At 38.9% G+C, this 26,199-nt stretch overlaps 1 protein-coding gene across 32 annotated transcripts in view; it reads right to left on the minus strand.

Annotated features, from left to right (window-relative positions):
* Nucleotides 1-26,199, minus strand: part of PLEKHA5 (pleckstrin homology domain containing A5) — a 261,450-nt gene that overhangs the window by 155,628 nt on the left and 79,623 nt on the right. Inside the window, exon 4 of one of the 32 annotated variants that reach the window (XR_005227922.2) lies at nucleotides 3,261-3,448. The exons of the other annotated variants lie outside the window; for them this stretch is intronic. The gene's annotated coding sequence lies outside the window, so the exon portion shown is untranslated. The remainder of the gene's footprint in view (nucleotides 1-3,260; nucleotides 3,449-26,199) is intronic. 32 annotated transcript variants of the gene reach the window in all.

The raw sequence follows: 26,199 nt of genomic DNA on the forward strand, positions 1-26,199 counted from the left end.
TTTGGGGGGGCTCAGGGCTGGGGCAGGGGCTTACCTCCAGCAGCTCCCAGTCAGCAGTGCAGCCGGGGTGCAGAGGCAGGCTTCCCGCCTCTCCTGACACTGCGGACTGTGTTGCGCCCCGGAAGTGGCCACCAGCAGGTCCAGCTCCTAGGCGGACGCCCGCAAGCAGCTCCATACTGATCTGGCCCACAGGCTCCTCCCCCCCCGCTCCCATTGGCCGGACTGACCAGAGCCACTGCGACCCAGTCCCTTCCATTCCGTGACCCACGATTTGAAAACCACTGGCTTAGATTGTATTAAACTGATTTTCACAGACCCGTGACTCTGCAGCATCCTTTTCACCTGGGTAACATGTATGACTTACTCTGGATGAGGCCTTGGATAAGAGGGTCACATAGGAAGGTAGACACAAATGCCAGACACTACCAAAACTTTTGTAAACACTTAGCAGTCCTGTTGCTAAACCAAAGGGCCTGTATTGGTACTTTTGTGCTGTCTGCATGCCCTGGCTTCTCCACTTCCTCAGGGAGGACTCCCCCCCACCCCTTTCTTTAAATTTTGCTCCGCACTAGGGAGAGACAGTCTGCCTGCCTGCAGCTAAAGAGGCAGATGATATTTGTACTGGCAGTTTCTCAGAACTGGGGCCAACCTCTCCTGCTACTAATTGACAAGTTTGGTCTGCCTTAAAGGCTGCATAAAGCAGAAACTCAACATCGAGGATCTGTGGACCTCATTACAAATAAAAGCTATTCCAAAATAACTCCCCTATGTGAGCACACTATTCAGAAATTTTTTAAAAAGTTACTTTATTCCAGAATACTTACTTTGTTTGGGAAGACGAGTAATTATTTCAGAATAAAATCACTTATTCGAGAACACAGTGTCCAAGTGGGGGTTACTTTGGAATACATAAATTGTATCAGCACAGCTGTAGAGGAATGGGCAATCTGGAATTACTGTGCTTGTCAGCTTCTCCCCATGTAGACAAGGTCTTAGTATCACACTTGGTGAAGTCACTTATGTTAGAGCAGCACATCTACACTAGGTCTTTGTACTGGTGTTAACTATATATGTGCAGAACATCCCATCATAGACAAGCCTTCAGTATAAAGCCACTTACACAATATCAGAGCTTAATCTCTTTATGGCTGTAGAAAAGCAGTAAGGTAACAGGGATAAAAGGAAACTTTGATAGTGTGGACCACTTAGAGCAGGGGTGGGCAAACTTTTTGGCCCGAGGGCCATATCAGGGTTACAAAATGGTATCAAGGGCCAGGTAGGGAAGGCTGTGCCTCCCCAAACAGCCTGGCGCCTGCCCCCTATCCGGCCCCTCCCACTTCCCACCCCGACTGCCCCCTCAGAACCCCCAACCCCCTGCTCCTTGTCCCCTGACCGCCCCCTCCCAGGATCCCCCTCCCATAACCACCCCCCCGGGACCCCACCTCCACCCAACCCCCCGCTCCCTGTCTCCTGACTGCCCCCCCCCCCCGCAACCTCCGCCCCATCCAACTGCCCCCCAGGACCTCCTCCCTTACCCTTACAAAGCCGCTCAGAGTGGCAGGACATGCTTATTTGAAAGCCTGGGAGGTGGGCGGGCGCAAGCCGCACTGCCTGTGCGGTGCATAGCTGCAGGGGAGGGGCAACAGCAGGGGAAGGGTCGGGGGCTAGCCTCCCCGGCTGGGAGCTCAGAGGCCAGGCAGGACGGTCCCGCGAGCCGGATGTGGCCCGCGGGCCATAGTTTGCCCACCCCTGACAGAGTCTGTATCTATCAAAGTGCATACGTTTTAGAAAACAAAAGCATGGCAGTGACCTGGTTGCTGCATTCCCACACCTTGGGAAGCTTAATTCTTGCTAAATTCTTAAAGAACTGCATATGTGTGTCAAAACTAGTTTTATTAGAGATCTAAACAACTAGTAACTTGTTTTCAACAGGAAAAATTAACTACAGTTTACCATATGTTGCATTACTCATTTCACCACTAAACATGCACAGACAGAAAAGATTTCTGAATCACTAACTTTCCCTAGGGAAGCAAAAATGAACACCTGCTTGCCTCACTTTTTTCTTTCAGATTACAGAAATATTCTTTGGGAAGAACTGATGTTAGGCTGTCTGGGAGACCGTCGCTCTACCAAAACTTCTGTAAACACTCACAGTCCCACTGCTAAACCAAAGGGCTTGGATTGGTAGAGTTGTACTCCCAGAGCAAAGTTTAGAAAGCATCTGTGAGACTGCTAACCTGGGATATGGGCATCCTTCAAGTCTACTGAGGTCACGCAGTCCAACTTTTTAGTTGTTGTAGTGCTTCCCAATCACCGTATTAAATTTCTTCAGTAAGAAACAATTTTTGGTATCACTGGGATTCCAGGCACTACAAGGCAGCAACAATAAGGGGCGTGTTACTACTACAGACCAGACCTACGTAGTTGCTGGCATTTTAACCTCTGGCTTGTATAGACCTGCTCTGATCAGTCACATGATAGGACACTTAAAATACCGGCAGCTGCCTACAGCCGCATCTATACTGCTGCTACCACTAGTGGGAAGTTGTAAGAAAATAAGTCTTAGTGCAGCCAGTGGACACAATTTCTTACCATCCTATTGGGACTGTGACCATGCACCAGTATTAAGGCATCATAAATAGCAGCGAACTTCAAAAAACCAACCCTGCAATCTATCCCTCCATTCACAATCAGCAACTATGTATGGTTACCGATAATGCTCTTACTTTTTTGTCTCATCCAAATCTCTCCAACACCAATGGGAAAATATTCTTCTGGATTGTAAACCCTTAAAAGATGATCTGGAAAGGGAAGAAAACACTGGACTTGTGCCATTTTAAGTGTATTTGATGTATAAAGAAAGGCCTGAAATTTTTTATAATTTAGTCACAAAATTCCTGCATAAAAGTGACCTCCAAGTGAAAAAAATGGGTTTGTCCCCCGTCCCCCTGCTTCTTTGATGCGTAAAGAAGGTCTGAAAGGTTTTTTGTTTTGTTAATTAAAGTGGTTTCTTTTGTGCTTTTTTTCATTAGGAATTTAGGTCCTATTGGGCTTCCACAATTTAAGAACTAGCAAAATGTTAATATCACAAAAGTAAAAAGAGTGAAAGCTGAGCAATTGACAAAGGGATTTTCAGTGAGACTGCTTAAAAGCATGTTTTGTTTGTTAGCACAATGGTAAAGTAACATTTTGGAGAAATGACATCTTTAATAAAGACCCAACATCCTCAATATTTTAATTAAAGCATTGGCACTCACAACAAAATGTTCCAGACACCTCCAACAGGTCTTCCAACATAACCAAGGAAGAACAAGTTTGACAGTTGTATTTTTCCTTTAAAATATCACTAAAAAAATTAAAATGCATAAAGGTAGCCTGAATTTTTTAAATGTATTTTAAAGCAGAAAAACAGCACAAGCCAAACTTATAATTCTTTGTAGATTACCTGTAATAAGAAAAAACTCTTGTTTAAAATATTTTTAACCTGAACAAAAAACTTATCAGTATTGCTAGTACATATGGGCAATATAAATCAGTGATATTTGAGGACTTTGTTGCTGTTACATTAAAACTAGACTTAATATTTCTGTATGTACGTATTTCACTGAAATAAATGTTTTGGGTAACAAAGTAAAAAGTAGATTCCAGAAAACTAACACAAATAAATTATGCACAAAACAGATAAAAAAAAAATCTATAGAGGAATTAGATATTATTGTAGCTTCTGAAAAGTTACTGTGTTAACAGTTGTCTTTTTTTTAAATTCAGCATCAATTTAACCTCTATTTATAATGACTTTTCCTCATTTTTAGAGAGAAATAGCTATGTATTTAAACTGAACTTGTAAGGAGCTAGCAGACGGATGTTCTGTTTACACCTTCATTAACTGCTTGGTTGACAGCAAGGTAAATAATTTGCTCAAAATTCATAACTCTTAATGGAAACTTGCCAGCTAGCTCCTAAATTTTTTACTTCTGAGATGCCATCTCAATTTTTAACCAACAGAAAATAAAACATGTAGTGATAAAAGTAACAGCTGGAGGGGAAAAAAAAAAATCTCTCTACCAAATTGGGAGCTTCACTTGCCTAAATATATTTTAGCAAATGGAAACATTTTAACAAACTTTTATTTGCTCAGCTCCAAAGAATGTGTGCATTTACTTTTGCAAGATCAAAAAAGATTACTTGTTTTTCCTTTGCCCACAGTATCAAGGTATGAAAAATTCATGTTGGTATTTCAATATGGGAAAATTAAAACCCCCACTATAAAATAAACTCAGAACTACTTAGATCTGCTAGCATGTGCACAAATTTCTTTCTTGTGAACATGGCTACAAATGAAACTTGTTTCTATATGCAAGTAGAGAGGAAATAATCAGAAAAATCCCATCTAGTGTTCACATCTCTGATTATCTACAAGTTCTATCATGCTTCCACTCTCTGCACTGTGTTCATGAAGCACATGATTTCAACAGGGATCAAATTATTCTAATTGTAACTGTGGTTTCAACAAAAGATGAAACATTCCTCATGAAAGAGTCATGCTGATACTACAACAGGTTCAATTAAATCACATAAAACTTAAAATCACTAAGAATACTTTAAATGTCATTTGTCAAGTGAAGTACACTATTTTAATCCTTTAACATTCCCGGAAACAATTCCAGTAGTGATATTACATTAAAAATGTCAGGGTGTTTCAATCAAGTTAGCTTTCTGAAGATTATTTAAAAGCATTTGCTCAGATTTATTAAATAGTTTAGGAGTTGCTTTTCAGAGCCCACTTACATATTACATCCTTTTTTTCTCGTTAACAAGGCAGTTACTACTGTAGGTGGTAGAAATAAAATGGCTGGATCATTAAATCCCAGTCTCCCCATGCTCTGACTCAGACTCGAGAACAAATCCAAGACAAGTGACTCTCACTTCGCAGGTTAATAGAAACCTAAAGTTTCACATTCACATTGTGTGATACAATTAGTCCTGCATAATAACTGTTTAAGAAATCCTTTTCTCATAATTTCAGTTACTTTTCTTTTGCTAGAAATCAGAGCAAAAGTTATCTTTTCTAATTTAAGAGGAATACCTGTCTTTTCTCTCTTGTAAATAAAAGTAGCACTGCTGACATGCATGCAAAATACAAGGGGGGGGGGGGGAGGAGGAGGAGGAAGGGAGAAAAGAGACATCCAGTGCCCTGATCTCCAGTTAACTTAGCACTGGGAACACTGCTTTGTTTTTGCATCTGACTTGTGTGAAAATTGACCTTATGATCGATCCCTCAATGATTGAAATTAAAATAATTAAAACAATTATTTGCTATCCTCTTACCACTTTATACAAAACTTGATGTCTACACCAAACTGATACTAAATTTCACTCCCCCCCTTCATCTTCTATAACATTTAAGCAGCACCTCTAATAGGGAAAAAATTATAGGGTTTATTGGGCGGAGACCAATCAGCAATAGAATAATCCAGTGGATTACCAAATTAAAAAGATAAACAGATATAAAACACATGCAGCAGAACCATTTAAACTCATTCTAGAAAGCTTAACAAAAAATATTATAAATGCAGATATTTGTATCAGTGTATTAAAGAAATTACATATTTCCTTCAATTATTTTTAGTTCTGGCTGGAAATTCACCACAAGTGAAAACCAGAGCTACAAAAAAGGTTACTACAATAGCAAGCAGTCAAATCATATCGCTAACGTGATACTAATTCTATAATAATACACTATCACCAAGTATTACACCAGAAACAGTAAGTCAAAGATGGCACACATGAAGTGACACACAAAGTCAGTTTCTGAAAGCTAATATTACATTCACCTAGCTACATAAAGAACTGATTCAGATCATACGTATTTGATCCTGAACTTACTACTTTGCTGAAATCTAACATCTACAAAGATTAGTTTCATTACTCCCTAGGAACTCCAGAAAATTGGATTAGATGGGTTTAGGTTTATTTATCCATCAAGACCTGATATCCTTATTGTGATAAATATGCAGGCTTTTTTCATAAAATATACCTGTTTATGTATTTATAGATGTACAAGTCGAATTTCCTGTCCTTAAAAACAGAATGCTTAATAGGCTTTTAAAATAATTTTCTTAACATTTGAATCTGCTCAAGGGTTTTTGGAATGTAAAGTGTTGACAGCAAGCTACCATTAGAAGGCTTCCCTTCAAGGGTTTTGTCCAGTGCCTGGAAAATGAAAGCGAGATATCCTATATTACCTTTGTAATAAGAAAAAAAATCAGTTTGTATGACACAGGAATTGGTTAAATATGCTTCAGATACCTCACGCCTGAAAAGCTGCAAATAGACATGCAGAGTTTGCCATACAATACAACATGGTACACTTTATGACAGGGTTCACAGCTCAAAGTACAAGGTTTAAAAGGTATCTTTACAGTTTCCATTTATATAGCTTCTTTGAGAACAGATCAGATTTTCCTCTTCCGTTCTGTATATTTGTCACAAACACTCCTACTTCAACACATGTAATATTTGTTATACGGTCAGATCCCAGCACTACCTTTATTATGTTCTGTGATACACTTGAAGCTACTTATTTTGAGGTATTCCTATTGTTGCACACTAATTTAAAAAAAAATGCTTGAAAACTCACAATGAGCTATAGAACTAAACAGCAGTAATTATGAATTGTATATTCTACGTATGAAAAGATTCAAACCACAGACAAGCACAGTGGGTGGCTGCAGCTTTCATATAAGTGATTTTGATAGTAGTAATTTAAACTACTTTACATGCAGTACGCAAGTTTCCTCTAGTAGCAGTTCATTTTAAAAGTTAAAAAAAGCAATACTGAAGTTATATTTAAAAATGCTAACCCTTCAAGCTACATACGCTTATTAATAGCAATCTGAAATAAGTAGCTATTATTGTTCCAACTTCAAACTGAGTTCTCAACTTTTAACTTCTCATGTAAATTATACAGTCTCTAAGGCACCTCAAATTCAAATTCATACAAAGCAAAGCTTGTTTTTTTCCCCCAAGAAAGCCGGTCACTTACAGTCATTAGCTGATGAAATGTATACAAAACACAAGAATTACTCACCAGTCTTCAGGGAAATTCATTCTCTACCAAAAGCTTCACACATAAACAAAAACAACACTTGGAAACGATGTGAGGCAAAGCCCTTTTGTCTTTGAAGCTGCTCCCCAATGAGCACTACACAGCCCTGACACCGAGAAAAAGTATCCTTTAGTTGTCAGGGTTCCTAGCCTCACTAGAAAACTGATACCAGAGTGATGTCACACTGCTTCTCTAATGTTATTGCAGCTCCAAATCACTAACTCAGTTCTCTCCAATGAGAATCGTTACCAATAAGTGTTATGAAACAAGATGTACTGAGCAACGTAAGCTATTTTCAACAAAAACTGAAACCAAGAGTATAGATTTTATAGTATAGTACAGTATAGCTTGCAGAGGCAAAACACTGAAGTCCAGTTAGTTTAAAAAACAGTGTCAAATTATGTTACACAAACAGCAAATCTTTTATTTTACTTTCACTTCTGAGACTGGGTTTCTATATGCAGCTTGAATTGCTCATAAAATACTGACTCATTTTGAAATTTCATCCTGTACTTAGGGATGCGAAGGAAGAAAATCACTGAATATAGTAACTATGTTTTGTATATTGCAGTAAACAGTGATTCATATTCCATTTTCCCCACAAAACGAGGCAATAAAGGTCTGAAATTTTTAATCAAAATACACTAACAGATTTTAGACCTTTCTTTAAAAAGAAATCACTCCTGAAAGTACACAATTTTAAAAGAGATTCAAATCACTCTAATAGCAATTACTATAAAACAAATTATTGCTCTGTAATGGGGTCAGCACCCACCTCTCGCGAGCGCTCCCTTTTCTCTGGCCAATAGTGCCAGCAAACACAGTTGTTTCTCAGGGAGGCACCCGCCTCTCATGGATGTCCCCCTTTCTCTCGATTAGGTGTGAGCCTGCTTTTCTTTATTGGTCTTACATCAGGGTGGCACCTGCCTCTCTCAAGAGCGCACACATCCCGGCTGCTAGCTCTCTCTTCTGAGGCCTGGTCTACCAGAGAAAATTAAGTCTGCTCAGCTTTATTGCTCAGGGATGTGAAAAATCCACACCCTTGAGCAGTGTACTTAAGCTGACTTAATCTTCACTGTAGACAGCAGTAGGTTGATGGAAGAATTCTTCTGTCAAACTAGCTACCACCTCTCAAGGAGGTGGATTACCTACACCAATGGGAGAATCCCTCCCATCAGCATAGGTAGTGTCTACACCAAAGTACCACAAGCTGCACCGCTGTAGCATTTGAAGTGTAGCCATACCCTAAAAAGCTCACATGGTTGGGTGGAGATACCCTAATGTTAACCCACCACCAGCTGGCATGATGTTAAAACACAACAGCCTTTTCAATACAGTGTGTTGAGTTGCATTTAATGTAATTTTATCTCATTAGTTAATAAACGTTCAAAGACTACATAATTTGCCAGTGTAGATAAAGCCTTGGATTGCTGATCTGCACTTGATGGAATTGCTGAGATGTGTTTCTGAGTATGTTCCCTGCCTCTCCCGCTAACTTCCCCTCAGATCCAGAGTAAGGACGACTTCCTGGTCTGGGAAGTTGTGGATACCATAAGGTCCTGTTGCAGAAGATACGGACTCCCTTACAAAGCATCTGATAAGAATAGAAGTGTAAAGTTTCAGAGAAGCAGCCATGTTAATCTGTATCAGCAAAAAGAACAGGAGTACTTGTGGCACCTTAGAGACTAACAAATTTATTTGAGCATAAGCTTTCGTGGGCTACAGCCCACTTCATCGGATGCATAGAATGGAACATATAGTAAGAAGATAGATAGATAGATAGATATACACATACTGAGAACATGAAAAGGTGGAAGTAGCCATACCAACTGTAGGAGGCTAATTAATTAAGATAAGATTTTATCAGCAGGAGAAAAAAAACTTTTGCAGTGATAATCAAGATGGCCAATTTAGACAGTTGACATGAAGGTGTGAGGTTACTTAACTTAAAGAAATAGATTCAATTTGCGTAATGACTCAGCCACGCCCAGTCTCTATTCAAACCCCAGTTAAGGGTATTTAGTTTGCATATTAATTCAAGCTCAGCAGTTTCTCGGTGGAGTCTGTTTTCAAAGCTTTTCTGTTGCAAAATTGCCACCTTTAAGTCTGTTACTGAGTGACCAGAGAGGTTGAAGTGTTCTCCTACCGGTTTTTGAATGTTATTAGTCCTGATGTCAGATTTGTGTCCATTTATTCTTTTGCGTAGAGACTGTCCAGTTTGGCCAATGTACATGGCAGAGGGGCATTGCTGGCACATGATGGCGTATATCACATTGGTAGATGTGCAGATGAACGAGCCCCTGAAGGCGTGGCTAATGTGAATAAGTCCTATGATGGTGTCACTTGAATAAATGTGGACAGAGTTGGCATCGGGCTTTGTTGCAAGGATAGGTTCCTGGGTTAGTGGTTTTGTTGTGTGGTTGGAGGAGAGTATTTGCTTCAGATTGGGGGCTGTCTGTAAGCGAGGACTGGTCTGTCTCTCAAGATCTGTGAGAGTGAGGGATCATTTTTCAGAATAGGTTGTAGATCCTTGATGATGCGCTGGAGAGGTTTTAGTTGGGGGCTGAAGGTGACGGCTAGCGGCGTTCTGTTATTTTCATTGTTGGGCCTGTCCTGTAGTAGGTAACTTCTGGGTACTCCTCTGGCTCTGTCAATCTGTTTCTTCACTTCAGCAGGTGGGTATTGTAGTTTTAAGACTGCTTGATAGAGATCTTGTAGATGTTTGTCTCTGTCTGAGGGATTGGAGCAAATGCGGTTGTATAGTAGAGCTTGGCTGTAGACAATGGATTGTCTGGATGGAAGCTGGAGGCATGCAGGTAAGTATAGCGATCAGTAAGTTTCCAGCACAGGGTGGTGTTTATGTGACCATCGCTTATTAGCACTGTAGCATCCAGGAAATGGACCGCTTGTGTGGACTGGTCTAGGCTGAGATTGATGGTGGGATGGAAATTGTTGAAATCATGGTGGAATTCCTCAAGGGCTTCTTTTCCATGGGTCCAGATGATGAAGATGTCATCAATGTAGCGCAAGTAGAGTAGGGGCGTTAGGGGGCGAGAGCTAAGAAAGCACTGTTCTAAGTCAGCCACAAAAATGTTGGCATACTGTGGGGCCATGCGGGTACCCATAGCAGTGCCGCTGACTTGAAGGCATACATTGTCCCCAAATGTTCACCACAAAATAGGTTTTCAGTCAAACGCGAATAGCAAAGCTTCCGCAGTCTCTTGCTGCTCAGCACCAAGGACAATCATGAGGCAGGAGACAATAGTGTGCCCATTACTTCTCCATCACAGGCTTCTGCTCCCCCCAAGTGGTGGAAAAAAGCTTAATCCATACTCCATGAGGAGATAACGTAATGCAATTATGCATGCTTCACTGTTGCTTATAAAGTATCGTTCTGAGGAATCATTACTGTTTAACTCCTTTTCAACAGAACTCATCCTGTTCCTTATATAAAGAAGGGTTTGATCCTGCAAAGCCTCTCAGAAAAGTAGTCCTGTTTAAATCAATGTGACTATTCACCTGACTCAGCCTTCTATCAAATGAATCATAAAAAGGTCAGAGAAAGATCTGTACATTACACAGTGAAATACATCTTTTTCTTTCTAATCTAGTGCTGAAACCAGAGTTGAATCTAATCTACAATCTCAAATTAGGACTGTCACATTAGGTAAACTTGCAACAATGTGGCCACCACAAGTAGCAGGCTTGGAAATATTAAAAACTGATCAATAATTCACAGGACAAAGTGCGTATCTTGTGAATTTTCAGATTCAGACATAGGAAATGCTGAAAACAAGCAGACAACTAATCCACCTTGTTTAGCATTCTCTGACACTGCCTGTGCCAGAAGCTTCAGAAGGATGGTTTGAAACTCCCATAATGCAGGCTGAGTCAAATGACTTCAGGGTTTGTTTTTTTTCAGATAAGCCCATTTCAATCTCCTTTAAATTAACTATATTTATTGGGTTTATGTCAGACAATATTACGCAAAAATAATTAGCGTCTTACTATACCTAAAAGGATTGCTAAAAATCACTATATTGTGTACGTGACATTTTTCTTTTCTTGTTTATATTTGTGACACTCATGTGTTGTTTAACTTGATGATGTGACTAATTCATCATTTAGAAATGCATCAAAAATTAAAGAGCTAAAGATAACAGAGCTCAATCTTTAAAAAGGCCTAGGAACGTGACAGCTGCTCAACTCATTGAGACTAATAGTAATCTAAAAGCATTAAACTTAACTGCAAGAGAATTAACAGTATATTTACATTTGAGACTGTCACAACAACAGAAGAATAAAGTAAAGCAACAGAAGTGCCCAGTAGCAGGAAGTCAGTACCAGTTTTAAAAGGAAAATTTCCTCGTCAATAAGCAAACAAAGATCAAAGAGCCAACAAAAAGCACTGGCCAGATTCACCTTTTCTTGCAATTCTTTTGGCATACTTGTGCCATTTTAGAGTGAAAAACCATATGAAAAACTAGAGTTTTGGTTGAATGTGGGATTAGTCAAACCAGAAATTCCACATTAAATTTTTCTACAAAATAAACTGTTGGCACAAACCCACATTAATCAAAATCATAGCGTATGTCAGTTCTAGTGGCCACTCTCCATTGATATTCAGTAAGGAGAGCTGCAAGGCTTGATCAAGTCTATGGCTTGATTGAGTATTCTAGATGAGTATGGTTACATATTAGGTACAAGCTGAAGAACAACATGAAAAAGGTTGGCCCAGAATTAAGTGGAAAGTGAGAGTCATGACTTTTTTTTTTTTTAAAGATTTTTAACATCTAAGCAAGAACATCTGAAGCAAGAACCCTTGTAGATCCACTTTAATTCTCCTTCCCCCTTCCCCCAGATACATGAAAGGAAGACACCATATTCCGATGTTCAGGGCCTTGCACTAAATCCTTTATATTGTATGTAAGAGAAGCATTTTCTGTAGGCCAGACTGGACTAAATTCAGACGTGGTACAGCTCAGTATATTTAATCTTAAAAAAAATAAAAAAAAATGAAATTTAAATCCTCTGTTTCTGCAGGCAGTTGACTAAAATATTGACTATAAAATACCAATTGACAAACTAATTCTGTACTGGTTTAAAAAACATTTAAATCTATTAGAATTTGATGGGTATACTATAATTTTACAAGAACATGAAATTACCTATCCATAACAATAGCCAAGAAGAAAGTTCTGTCAGGATTTTGGCTGGAACCTCTCTCAGAAGTTTTAGGTTAGGATTTTTCTGTAGTCCCATGAATGAGTAACCTGACTTCTTTCCTGAGTCTTTTTATATATTATATATATAAAATTTAATTTACAATGTATTATTTGGGATTTGATGTACTTTATTTTTTGTTATGCTATCAATCCTCGGACCCTTGATCTATCATGAAGAAGCCTCTGCTCCTCTTCATCTTTTAAGTTCCTCAGACAGCTTTGTCGGTTACTAAAACCATTAACACCTAGAGCCAACTAATAAATAAAATCAACCTGCCCATTTGAGTGGCTTTATATGCTCTTTAAAAAAATTCCACATGAAGTAATCACTCAAAGTTGCTGTTATATGCAGGAGTTCTCAAGTACTTCACTAGAAACAAATACAAACAGGCCATTTTGTCTTCTCCAGAATAAGAAAAGGCATCACAAATACTTGCTAATATATTTAATAACTGTCAACTGGCACTCTCTCATGTTTACTTGTACTGAAATGTGTATGTAACATAAAAATGTTTCTCGCTTTTAAAGATGCCAGTTTCCCTCGTACAGATTAAGTTTTAAAGGATAAAGATACAAACAAACATTCTTGTACATTTAGGAGTAGTGTGTTCAAGTGGCTAGGATACTAGCTGGAGTCAGGAGACCGGACTCTAATCCCTACTCCGCTGCTGACATGCTGTGTGACATTGGGCATCTTTCCTCACCTGTTTCCCTCCCCACCATTTGTCTATCTTGTCCATTTAGATTGTAAGCCCTCAGGGAAGGGACTCCTACTTTGTGTTTGTTCAGCTAATGTGACAACAAAATCCTTTGCAGCCTTGAGACATCACAACTTGCTAAATTCAAAACACTCTAAAAAGCTAGGTGTATTGAGTAATACTATTTGCTAATAGTCTTTGCTATTAGTCTAACAATCTACTGCAAGTTATAGGTCTACTTTCTATATTAACTTTTCAAAAAAGTTACATATATAGTATTTACAGGCTAGATCTTAAATTAGTGTTTTCCCCTTTTGAACCAAATTTGAGCCTAACAGTCTTCAATTTTTTTTCCATGTTACTTGGTTAATACCAATCCACTGCACATAAATACCTATGATACAAGAACGCTAAAGGTTTCAAAGTAAAACGCTCAAGTTAGAAAATGTTACAATTAAGGTGGCCACACATGTAACTAAAGATCATAAAACATGCACAAGGCATGGGAAACCTTAATTTGGGTATTTCTTAACTTCTAAATATTTGACTTTGCAATGAGTGTTCTTTTAATGCATTGTGCGTATGCAGTTTCCTAGATTTCTCAAAAACCAAAGGGGAAAAACACAGATTCCACCACATGTAATCATAGTGACACCCAGCATGATGTTCAGCATGAAGTGAAACCTTGGCCACTTAGCTCTATAACAGAGCTAGGACACTAACAAAGGAGTAACTGACTGTTATTGTTTCTTTTCTGAACTCCCCAAGTTGTCCACTCTTAAAGTATGGCGCCTGAAACTGGACTCGTGCTGAGCCCTCATCTGTGCGGAGTACAGCGCAATAGTTACTTCCTGTGTCTTACATACAACATGCCAGTTAATATATCAGAGAATGTTTGCCTCTTTTGCAACAGCATCACATTGTTGACTCAATATGATGAGCACTGACCGTGTTTTTGGTATAAAACGGAGGAAAAGACCCTGCTCAGAGGAACTCTACTGTTCATCTGATAGTGGGTGCTGTCTCCACATATGTGGTATTTTGTGACGTTTTTAGTTTCAATATTAAAGGGCTAGGGTCAGGAAGGAAGTGGAAGATGCAGTTGGGGAGTGGGCGGGGGTCAACGCCCCTACGTGCCCCTCCCCAATCTTCATTCCTGGATATGTCCTCACAACTTCACAAACATTGCTCTTATGCAGCAACTATGTTGCTGTTACCAAGTGGACAATTCATGGTAGGGAAAGGGTTCCGAGCGGAAATGTTGCTTGTAAGCAGCAGTTGCTCTTACAATGTGTTGTTGCAAACAAGCATCTATTGCAGTGTTTCCCAAACTTTTTTTGGCTACGGAACACCTGGTACATATTTACGGAACACTTATAATATTATTTTGTAGTCGTTTGGTTTTCAAATAAAAAATTCCGTTATTTATGCTCAAATATATTTTATTTTATAAAACAAAGCAAAAATACAAATTTAAAATAACTTGAACAATTTCTAACTGGAAAGCGTGTATAAAGTAGTACAAAAATCAAGACTTTTTTTTTTTTTTAATTACGATTCTTTCACCAAACACCTATTCACATCGTGCAGAACACAGTTTGGGAAACGCTGGTCTATTGTATTGCATGAATGCCTCCGCATATTACAACATACAGTGCTGCTGAAGAGATGGTCTCTTAAATGAGTAATGCAGAGTTCCTAACCCTCTGTGATAATTAAAAATTCAGTTGACCAGAAAACCTCTGCAAAATATTGGAAGGAATAGTCACAACTAAGAGCAGGACACATTCCTCTTCACATAAAGAACAGCAGTGGAAAATTAGATATTTTTGACACCAGTCTTGCAAAAAACAAACTACGATTCCCAGCAAAATCCTGGGGGATATCATGGTACAACAAATTTTCTTAATTTCTGCTAAAATTATCTCAGCAGAAGGCTTCTGATCTGATTACTGATTTTTTCATGCTATGCAAAGGTTATTTCAGAGTTTTTGATTTTTGGAGTGCTTCACTTTGGGGCACAGGAGAAAATTAAGTAATTACAGCAATCATCAAGTGCCTCTGGAATCATAACTTAAATACTATTTCCAAGACTCCAACCCACAAAAGAACTCTATACTTCCCTTATATGTACAAAGTCTGAGGTTACTTTAGTCAGACATTTTGTGAACTACTGGTGAGAAAGCACAGAAAGTTTTAGCTCCACAAGATTTTCAGAAACTTGTACATGTAAAAATAGGGTTGTAGCGAAAGTCCTAACAATTTCAACGCAACGGTTTTTCACAGGTGACCTCTTTCTTCAATCAATTCAGTTAACAATGTAACTAAGACCATAAATTGTTCATTTCTTGATGGTTTTATTCTGGTCAAACACAGCTCCATAGTTGATATTTCTTTTTGCAACCAGTGACAAAATGTATGTATTCAATACAGTTAAAGAAATTCTAAACTAGCATCCACTTTTGCTTTATTTCAGAAAATAGGACATTGTCCTTGCAGCACACCAATAGGAATTCGAGGGCTATACCTAGTGATTTCAATAGAACAAAAACAGATGCATGTTGTAACAAATGAAAAAAGTGGTAAGGAACAATTAGACAGGAATTATGTTCCAGTAGTTACGGTGCTGGCTGGTGACTTGGGAGACAATGGCTCAATTCCCTGCTTAGCACGTAGGTAAGAAAATGAAATTTGGCAAAAGCTGACTTCACACACTTAAAAGCAACCATTCATATTTGCTGTTCCTGGACTGTATGTATGAAGGAAGTGGTGTTGGTGATTCAGTAAATGGCACTCTTCTTTATTGATCCATGCCTCTAGAGTGGTTCAATGGGGGTATTTTTCAGAAAATGAGGAGATTTAAATTCTAGCCAAATTCCATCTGGTGTGATGGCTACCTATACAACCTCCCCCTGGAGTTTCTATTTATATATTTCCTGTCCTAAACTCTTGTGCTTCTGTGCTGCTCAAGAGCTGCCATATTTCACCGGGGTAACTGAATTGGTCCCTACAATAAATATAGGCTATTTATATAACCATTATATAAAGTACTAGGAAGGCACTAAAACACTTATTCTGACAGTCTCAGCATGACAGATCCTAAAGAAATAGGTCTTTGCTTTGTTGAGATAGAAATCAGAATCCTTTCTGAAGTATTAGACCTCAGGGATGAAAAGACAGTTAACTGTTGCAGAAAAAGAACTCTGAAAAGAACACTTTTTCCTTCTGAGCTTAGGGTATGACAGCCTGAGATTTCTTAGACTATTTTCTCTAGGGAGAAAGATACAAACCAACTCCCAAACAAAATTTAAAGAAAAACACATTTACATTTAGACTTACAATGAAAATTAACTTCTTGACTCAAATTTCTCATTAACAAGACAGCTGTTTAATAATGCTTAGATAATTAAAATGTTACTTTACACCTTAGAAATCTCCATGTAGTATTTGTTTTCACTGAGTACTGATTGGACTTCAGTTATTCACATGTTAGTTTCTACACAGACAGGGGACTTTATTGATATGTATGAGCATGGCTATGTTATGCTTATATGCTGCTCTAGAATCCACTTACATGCTCTGTTCTTTGAAGGTACACGATGCAAAGGGAGCAATCATCCAAATCTGTATTAAACCTGTGAATGAGTGTAAATATAGACAATGGCTATGGGTAAGAGTCTGTCACGGAGGTCATGGATTCCATGATTTTCCAGGACCTCCATGACTTCTGCAGCCAGCAGGTACGACTGACCCCACAGCCACTGCAGCAGCCCAGGTGGTCCCAGGGCCAGCCACATCACCACCACTCCATGCACTAGCGGGTGCCCCAGAGGCCCCCAGAGCAGCAGCTGCATCCTTGGAGCCCCCCCAGAATACCCAAGATTTAGTCAGGTGTAGACAGTACAAGTCATGGACAGGTCCCGGATCCATGACTTCTTGTTTATTGCCTGTGACCTGTCCATGACTTTTACTAAAATTACCTATGACTAAATCTTAGCCTTAATAATGGCTAATGAGACAGAGTGTAACACTTTGGGGTTCAACCCACACCAGTAAGACACTGTCACCACCTGCCCTGCAACTCTGGGTACCTTCAATGCTATGTTGCCATGGTTCACAGCGCTGACACCAACAGCCAGCATACAAGCATGAAAGTCACACCCTGGCTTCCACCACCCAGTTACTTTTGCTAGGTGACCCAACACCTCACCAGTCCCAAATTTCCCCCAAACCATCAGCCCTCTTGTAGAACACTTACCGAAGTTACGTTTGCTGCTCCAAATGCTTATTACCTTAACTGGGGTTAACAAACACCTAATTTCAAACAAAGCACTGAACCATTTTATAGTATATTTAACAAATATAGATTTAAGTGCTATCAAGTAGAATGAGTAAGAACAGAAATGGTTACAAACAAAAGTAAAAATAAGCTAAGACTAAAATGTATAGAAACTTGCTTAAATTCTTTGCCTATGTCCATTTCTCACCTGTACTCAGGTCCCAGAAACTTCAACCCCTTTGGTTACAGGATCCAACATTCTGAGGTTTCAAGAGCTCTGGCTTCTTTAGTCCATCGAGTAATGGATCGCTACGGGGATCTCTCCCCATTCTTTTTATGGTCTAGTAAACCTTTGAAATGTAGTCTTTGAAAAGTAAGCCCAGAGAAAGCTTCTCTCTCCTGCTGGCGTGCAGACACCATGCTATCTTCCTGAAGTTCACTGACCCTGCTTCAAGAAGCATGCAGACTTTCTGGGGTGCAGTCTCCATCCCCCATGGAGACTTAACTAGTTATCTTTCCCCCACTTGTTCTCCTGGTGGCTTTGTTTACCTAACATGTAAATGTGCTTTTCTCTGTCCTTGGTCACACCTTGCCTAATTTACATCAGAGATACATTCAAGCAGGTGGAATCCATTCCTTTATTCAGAACAGGCGGGGGCTTAGGCACTCTTTGCAAAATACATTTTAAGCACATATTTGAAGCATAAATCTATAAAGTCCTGCCGTGGGTTTACTATGCATACACCATACATACGTACATCAAGAATATTAATGATCAATTATTAGTTTTCCAATGACATATTACATGCCATCTTTCATCTACCATGACAACAGCATACCAATGGCACTGAGATGCTCTCAGGATCAGATTCCTAAATACAGATTAAAAATAATAAAATTGAATTGGCTGTGTCTAAGCAAGTAGGAGAAAAATAGAGAACTGTTAATCTTTAGTAAAAAAAAAAAGTATTAGTATTTTCACATATTGGCATGTTAAATGCATTCAAGCCCCCCAAATTTTCTACAATACACTGAAATATTGCCTTTTTACTCCTGAATGTCAGAATGTAGTTTGCTACAGCATCAATTTAACAAGAAACAAAAATGAGTCAGTCTTTCTATTGTGTATGCTTCTATACATTTAAATTCCTTTCAAGAACACATGATGCAAAACCTGATTCTCAGTTGAACTAAATGCTTAAATAAAGCCACTTTCTTTGTTGAACTGAACTGTTCATGAAACTGTAAATGTCCCCTACACACAATGTTTTAAATGTTCATATTCATTAGAGCAGTAGGGAGGTTCCTAGTTCCTTTAGACAACTGTGGACATGCAGAAGCAAATAAATTGTCTAGAAGGTGGAAAGATTTTTAAATACCTTTTGGCAAAGCATCCCCCTGAATATGCTGCAAACATTTACTCAGTCTTTCCAACACAACCAAAAAGGGGGAGAACATTTCCACTTTTTTTGGTTTAAGGTGCACTGCTAGAGAATCATACATGGATACTCAATGAAAGGTTTCTCCTCCCACCTCACCCAGGTAGCGCTGTCAAGGTAGCATGACAAACCATGACAAGTTTCAGTCTTAGAAAATCTTTAACCCTTTATTCTCAGGCTTCCCATTGTCTTCTGCACAATATGAGATACAAGAATAGCACTTGTTAGCATCACTCTCTGGCTGTAAGTGATTAGCCACCTCGAAGACGGCTGCTAAACTTACTCTATACATAATATTCACCAGTTGCTGGATAAAATCAGCTGTAACCCCTGGAGCCCCAAACAGGTCCCTGCCATAGACAACTAACTCATTTCCCAGTGCGGGAAGCACAAAGCCTCAGTCTCCACATGCCACTGTCAGAGAATTTCATTTTTCATATTTGAAGGTTTTTTGTAATTTTTTAATTAGAAACTTATTTTGTAAATGCCAAAAGTTATCATTTGATGAAGCAAAGAAAAATGACTATTTATTAGGTGTTTACCATACCTTCCCTCCAAATCCACAGTTATAATTTAACTATACAAGACTAGTACACTATGATAATATCTACCGAATTCAACACAACTCAGTCCAATATTAATTTCAAACCCTGGAGATAATGAAAGAGGAGAAAAACTCAATTCTAAAGATTCTAGACTCATGCAGCCAGAAGACCAATCTTCAACAGCTCCACCTGCTGGCACTAACACACAAAGCTAGAAAGACGCAAAATAATCCACACTGGGACCTCCACGATTGGAAGGTGAAGAGGAATACTCCTGGGGGAATTCTGCGCATCTGAGGACAAGCATAATTCCTCTGTCTCCCATCATTTTGTATTTTCCCCACATAAAAAACATTTTGCCTCAGAAGTGCTGCAGTTCCACTTTTTGCCCACCAGAGGCCTCTGTGGCACCAGAACAGCCCCCTGTTCATGCCAGCTATTCTAGTGCCACAGCAGCCTCTGGTGGGCAAAAGGCAGAACTGCAGCACTTCTAAGGCAAAATGTTTTTTATGTAGGAAAATACAAAATTCTATGCCCAGTGCTGCAGAATTCCCCCAGGAGTAGAAGTTGATCACAGCACCCTGCCTGCAGAGCCAAATTAGAACAGAGTGGGGCACACAGGGCTGCTGGGGCGGTTGGGGATCAGAATGGCTAGTGAGGGGGGACAGACTGGGGCACAGGCTCATGAGCTAGTGGCATGACAGAATTTAGCCTGGGGAGGGGGGCTGGAAAGCCGGGGAGGAGGGTGGGCGGGGACAGGGGTAAACGTGCCTGATTGAATGAGAGAAGATTGGGGTCAGCATGGAGGAGGCTTCCCAACTCCCTAACAATCCCCCCTCCCTGCCGAAAAAAACCTTCTCCCACCCACACCCAACACCCTCCAGGTTCACTGCTAGGCTCCTTCCCTCTCCCTCAACTCCTCTATTACCCCTGACTCCCCCAAACCTTTGCACTGCTTCTGACAGCGGCAGGAAATACAGTTCTGTGTTGTAATTTAAATGAATTACACAAAATTCTGTATTAATATGCCTAGTAAGGAATTTGTCAAAAAAAATTACCGGAATCTTTTTTGTCTGTATTGTTACAGACATACTTGCTGACAGATATTTAGAAATAAATTGCCAAAATAATTGAAACGGGCATGATTATATTGTTGTTTGACAAATAAAATATGCAGAATTTTGAAGAATTTTCAAATATTGTGAGCAAAATTTTTATTTTTTTTGCTGCAGAATTCCTCCAGAAGAAGGAATAACTCAGGAATAATATAATGGAGCACGTGGTTGCTTTAAAAAAAATTCAAATCATTGTCCTTCCAATTTATGACAATTCCCTATAGAAAGAGTTATGTAATAATTCACGCTTTTTTCCTTATCATTTTTATTTGTATCAAAAACATTAGTGATACTACAGCCAACTCAGCACCAAGCAGTATTGTGCTGCGCAGTTTCTTTTTTGTTTGGAAAAATTAGATATTAAATTCACCTCCCAGTAGTGAAAAAATAAGTTCCACCCCTCCCTCCCATGTGAGAAGTCAGAGAGTTAGTCTATATGAGAAGACTAATTCAAATACGACGTATTTCTCCACTGAAAGCATCAGATTTTAGCAAATTGTCTAAAATGGGTCAGGAAGGTTTGAAACAGAATGCTAACAAGGTTTCTTCAAAATAACCTTCAGTTTAAAATTGTCACAGCTTTCTATGTGTGCCAGTAGTAAATGTTCTCATTTATAAATCTAATTCTATGGAAAAGAATGAGCCTTTGCTGTCCAAAGGATTTCAGTCACTCAAAAGCTGACAGGCAGCTTAAATGTTATACCATTTGTATGTAAAAATTATAATTCACATAACACAAATAGATCTAACTAATTTTCCATGTTTCGCTTTTTGTTTTATATGCCACATAACTGCTGGCTATTCAGAGACATATCTGTGCTGTAGGATACAGGTGTTTAGCTATTACCTTAGAGATACAGTCCAGATGAGACTTTACAGGCCTTTTCTATTCCATATTAACATGCATACCAGAAGACTGAAGTATTGCTAAAAACATTAAATTATTTCAGCACCTTCTCTTGGACAATATATTCGTATAAATCTACAGTATCATTTATTAAACAGATTCTGAAGTACTGAAACTCTGAACAGTGCAGTAAGGTCATTCAAATTTTGCTGCACTCTTCAAAGTATAGCTTTCCTATTGAAAATAGCATTGAATAAGTCACCAATCCTCTCTCCACAGGGAAAAATCCATTAACTTTTTTCACCCTTCGCAAACCAATCTACATTTTAGTAGTAAGGTGAAATGCTTTTTTATATTGCCAGTCACAAGACTGAGCACGTTCTCAATGCTACCAAAAATAAAAAAGCCATACAACTCCTCTCAAACTCCATCCATCACACCTCCATACACAGCGTAAAAAACCCACCCTACTAGTTTGAACACTAACCATTCTTCCAGAATGTCTTTAAAAACCCACTCTCTTACTAGATTAGATCTCCACAGGTAATTGTTGCAATAGCCCACATAACTAAGGTCTCAAACAGAGAAAATGCACAGACCATTTCATAAAATTAACATTCAGTAATCTAAAATAGGGTTGAGAATCCAAGATATGGGCATTTCAGATGGAGAAGGAAGATGATTTACAGGTAAACATTAGATGTTCTGAGCCCCCAGATTATACCTCCAGGCACAGCCATCCCTTCATTCAGAGAAAAAACATGGCGTTCAAAAATTTACTACTGCACTGAATGTACAACCGAACGCAATGTGCTAAAGCAAACTGGTCAGGATACTAAGAAAGATTGCAGAGTGCACCCATTCTGTAAAACTGTAATTATCCGTTATATCCAGCACCAAAGAACTCTGCTCAGGAAAGGGAATTACCCAGAAACATCTCTTCATTCAAAGAAAGTTAAAGAATACATTAGACAAGTTTATTCCTAGGAGTACCTTCTCCTGGTCAAACAATATAAAGGGAGGACATGCTCTTGCCACAAAACTCCTCCACCCTTCTAGCAGATGCTCAAGTCCTAACCCAGTGATTAATTAAATTTTAAACAGGCATTTCCAACATGCTATATTTGAATCAAAACACATATAGTCCAATTAAATAGCTAAGACCATTAACATCAACTTTATCCACACCAATTTTTTTTTTTTTTTTTTGCAATTCAACCATGACTCCCCTTGGAGCCCTAATTTGCATATTGTAGACAATACTATATTAACAGAATTGTTTGCTGTTATTCAAAATGAGGCATATTGAGGAAAAGAAAATCCTCAAAAAGGGTACTGTATCTTACTGGAGGGAAGGAAGACCTATTCATGGCTGTATGAAATTACCAGCATTGGACAAAAGTAATTCTGCTTTGTAAATGCTGCTTTTCAAGGGTTACTCAATATAAATCGATAAAACTTGAAATGAGAACTATAAGCATGAGCTAATAACAGCACCATTAATATTTTTCAAAATTCTTGTTACATAGTTCATTCGCTACCAAAGAAATAATGCAAATTCATAAGTTACCATAAGTAGTCATAACCACAATTTTAAAAGGATTCCCTCCTAAATTTCTTAGTTGACAGAAAATAGTAAACACATTTCACTAACATGTTTATAGCCAAGATTACTTAAAACACATCGAGCTAGATCTCATATTATGTTGCTTATTAACTTGCAATTCCTGTTAAAGCCAAGAACAATAGATTTTTTCAACATCATTCTATATATTAATGCAAGTCTTAAATATCAAAATAAAATTCCCTTTTAGAAACTACATTTGTGAGCTCCATCTGTGATGCAAGGGAAGATAGAGAGCTGCCTTCACAGCGCTTGTCAGGCCAGGTCAGGAGACGGGCTGTGGGGTGCTGGGGGGTGTGTCCGTCAGACAGGGGTTCATAAGGGCTAGTGGGGGAGGACAGACTGGGGCAGAGGCTGAATGGGAGTGCAGGCACAGGGCCACAGGGGAAGGGAGATGCAGACACACAGGGAGGTGGGGCAGAGCTACATAGGGACAGGAGTGGCTGGGTGAGGGCACAGAGACACATGGAGGCAGGGGAAGGAGTGCAGAGCTACATAGGGACAGGGGAGTGGCTGCGTGAGGGAACAGAGACCTGGGGACAGGAGCAGATGTGCCTCACTGAATGGGAGAGCCTAGGGGTCAGGCAGGCTGGTCTGCATGGGGGAAGCTCCCTAACAATCCCTTCCCTGCGCCCTCCAAAAAACCTGTTACACATCCAGTCTCCTTCCCAGCAATTTACTTCCCTCCATTACCCCTGACTCCCCCAAGCCTTTGCACTGCTTCTGAGGGGTGTGGGAAATACGATTCTGTTTAAATCAATTATTACTCAGAGCTCTGTATTAATATGTCTAGTAAGGAATCTATTTGTCAAAAAACATTTCCTGAATCTTTTTTGTCGTCTGTATTGTCACAGACATAATTGCTGGCAGGTATTTTGAAATAAATGGTGAAAAATAATTGAAACTGGTGTGATTATATTGTGTTATTTTGACAAACAAAATATGCAGAATTTTTTAGAGTTCTAAAATATTGTGCGCAGAAAAGTTTCGTTGCAGAATAATACCAGGAGTAAACTACAGGTTATAGAAAAAAAATATATCCCACGCTTTTTATGGACTTTTCTGACCCAAATATTAAACTAGCATTCTTTTCAGAAAACATTAACCTTTCACTTAATGAAAATTCTTCCATGAACATCCACACATCACAACAGCTAAAATTTCTTTATTATTGCCTATATAAAAAGTTTCAGTTTAATACATTAACATGTATATGGCATGACATATGCGGGGGGGGGGGGGGGGGGGGGAGGGGGGGCCTGAACACTACACCCGGCTTTGTCAGCGATACCTCTTAAAATAATTGAAAAGAGACTAACATTAACTCACCAAAAACAACCTGTAGTTGAATGCTGATGCCTTCACAGTGAGGCTTATCTCCATCTTCAGCCTCCAGTTTCCAAAGATAAATCATATGTTCTCTGATATGATAAAAAAGGGCATGCGACACTCTCTTCCTCTCAATTCAGTGACAGCTCTACTAACATAGACCTGAGAAAAACTGCAATCCTAAGGGTAGGTACTTGATATGAGCATGCTCCGTATCTAATTTAAAACAGCCTTATGCTTTATCTCAGAGATGCCCTACTTCCAAACAAACTCAGATGTAAATCTAATCTAAAATCATTAACTCCAGTAAGTAAATCTGAACCACTGAGAAATATTGATTTTTCCCTTTTTTTTGGTTCATCTGACTGTGTGTGTGCAGACAATAATTTGCACGGTTTTACTGAAACATATCCTCAGGCTTGAACACCATAACCACGTGTCAGCATAACTACACAATGCTAGTTTATCAGAATGGAAACTTACCAGATCAACATATGACCCAAAAACCTTAAAAGCAGTTCATAACTTGTCTGTGGCGAACAGAATTTGTCCAATTTCCTCTCATCCAAGTAAAACAATGTATTTAGTGGTGAGCTGTACTTATGTTTTACCTTTTTTTAAAAAAAAAAAATCAGGTAATACATTACCACCCCTCTAAATCTCAGATTCATCAATTATTTTGCCATGAAATTAAATCAATTGTTTCTGAATTAAACTAGTTACACTGATGAAAAAAGTGAATTGTGTTTTGTAGCATGTTTTCTTCATATGCACACAGCACAGGACAAGCAAAAGCATTTGCATGTATCTTTCATATGGTCTGCATATATCATATACATGGGGATTACGGTTTTTTTAGAAATCAGGTATTAGAGTAAGGAGGAGTTGCCATATGCCTAATATAATTTGAATGTAGAAGTGCTAATCAGCTCTATGTATTTGAAACAGACTTCATTTTCTCACTTTCACATAAACCTCCCTTCTACCCACTACTCAAACTCTCAAAAAAACCCTGACTACTGAATTAGCAATATACACCTGCTTCTCAAAAGGAAGCTCTCAACAAATACAGCTGATATATTATTTGGAGTTGATGGAGCAGGGAAGAAACCTTTGCCATGGCATGGCTACAGTAGTTTTAAACTGAAGTGATTCAATAGCTTTGTTTAGCAGTTCACAACCTTTTTGAATTGAAGTCCACCATTTGATAGATCCATACCTTACCCTCCCTTGCTTATCCTCCTCACACTGGGTGTGTCCAAACCACAATAAGAGGTGCGATTGCAGCACTAGTAATAAAAAAAAAATTGAGTAAACGCAGCAGCAGCACAGGTTGTACAAGCACATCAGAGATCCTAAGTATGTACTCACATCACTAGGCTGTGCAGAAGCCTATCCTGCCACATCTACACTGCTATTTTTAGCCACGCTAGCACACATTTCTATCTGTGCCACAAGAACACCTCAGATTTAAGTATAGACATACCCAGTGTGGGGGTCTGACACTTTTCATCTCTGTTTTGTTCATTCAACTCCACCTTTTATCTTTTCCTGTGTATTTGGCTGTTTCTTCCTATTTTTCTGTTTTTATTTCTTTGAACATGTAATTTAAATAAATACACGCAAGGGATTGCTGATTCCTCATAATCTAGCAGGACTTTGATTTTACAAAACAGAGTATGCAATGGAAGGAATAATCTGTTTGGTACTATTGTATTTGTCTTTTAAAACCCCACTACTACTTTTACTCCTCTCCCTTCTCCAGTGACTTTTTTCCCACTCCTTTTCATCTTAGGCCTTGTCTACACACAGGAGGTGCATCAGTTTAACTAAAGTAGATTAATTTGATTTTGGTGAAAATCCTCTGTGGCTATCTGTATGTTTTAAACTGATTACACTGGTTTATTTTAAACCTGGAAATTTAATGAAGTAAATTAAACCAATATAAGTCAAGTTTAAACTGAAATAAGTGTCCACACAATGGCTG

Source organism: Chelonia mydas, chromosome 1, assembly GCF_015237465.2.
Source record: "Chelonia mydas isolate rCheMyd1 chromosome 1, rCheMyd1.pri.v2, whole genome shotgun sequence".
Classification (NCBI taxonomy): Eukaryota; Metazoa; Chordata; order Testudines; family Cheloniidae; genus Chelonia; species Chelonia mydas.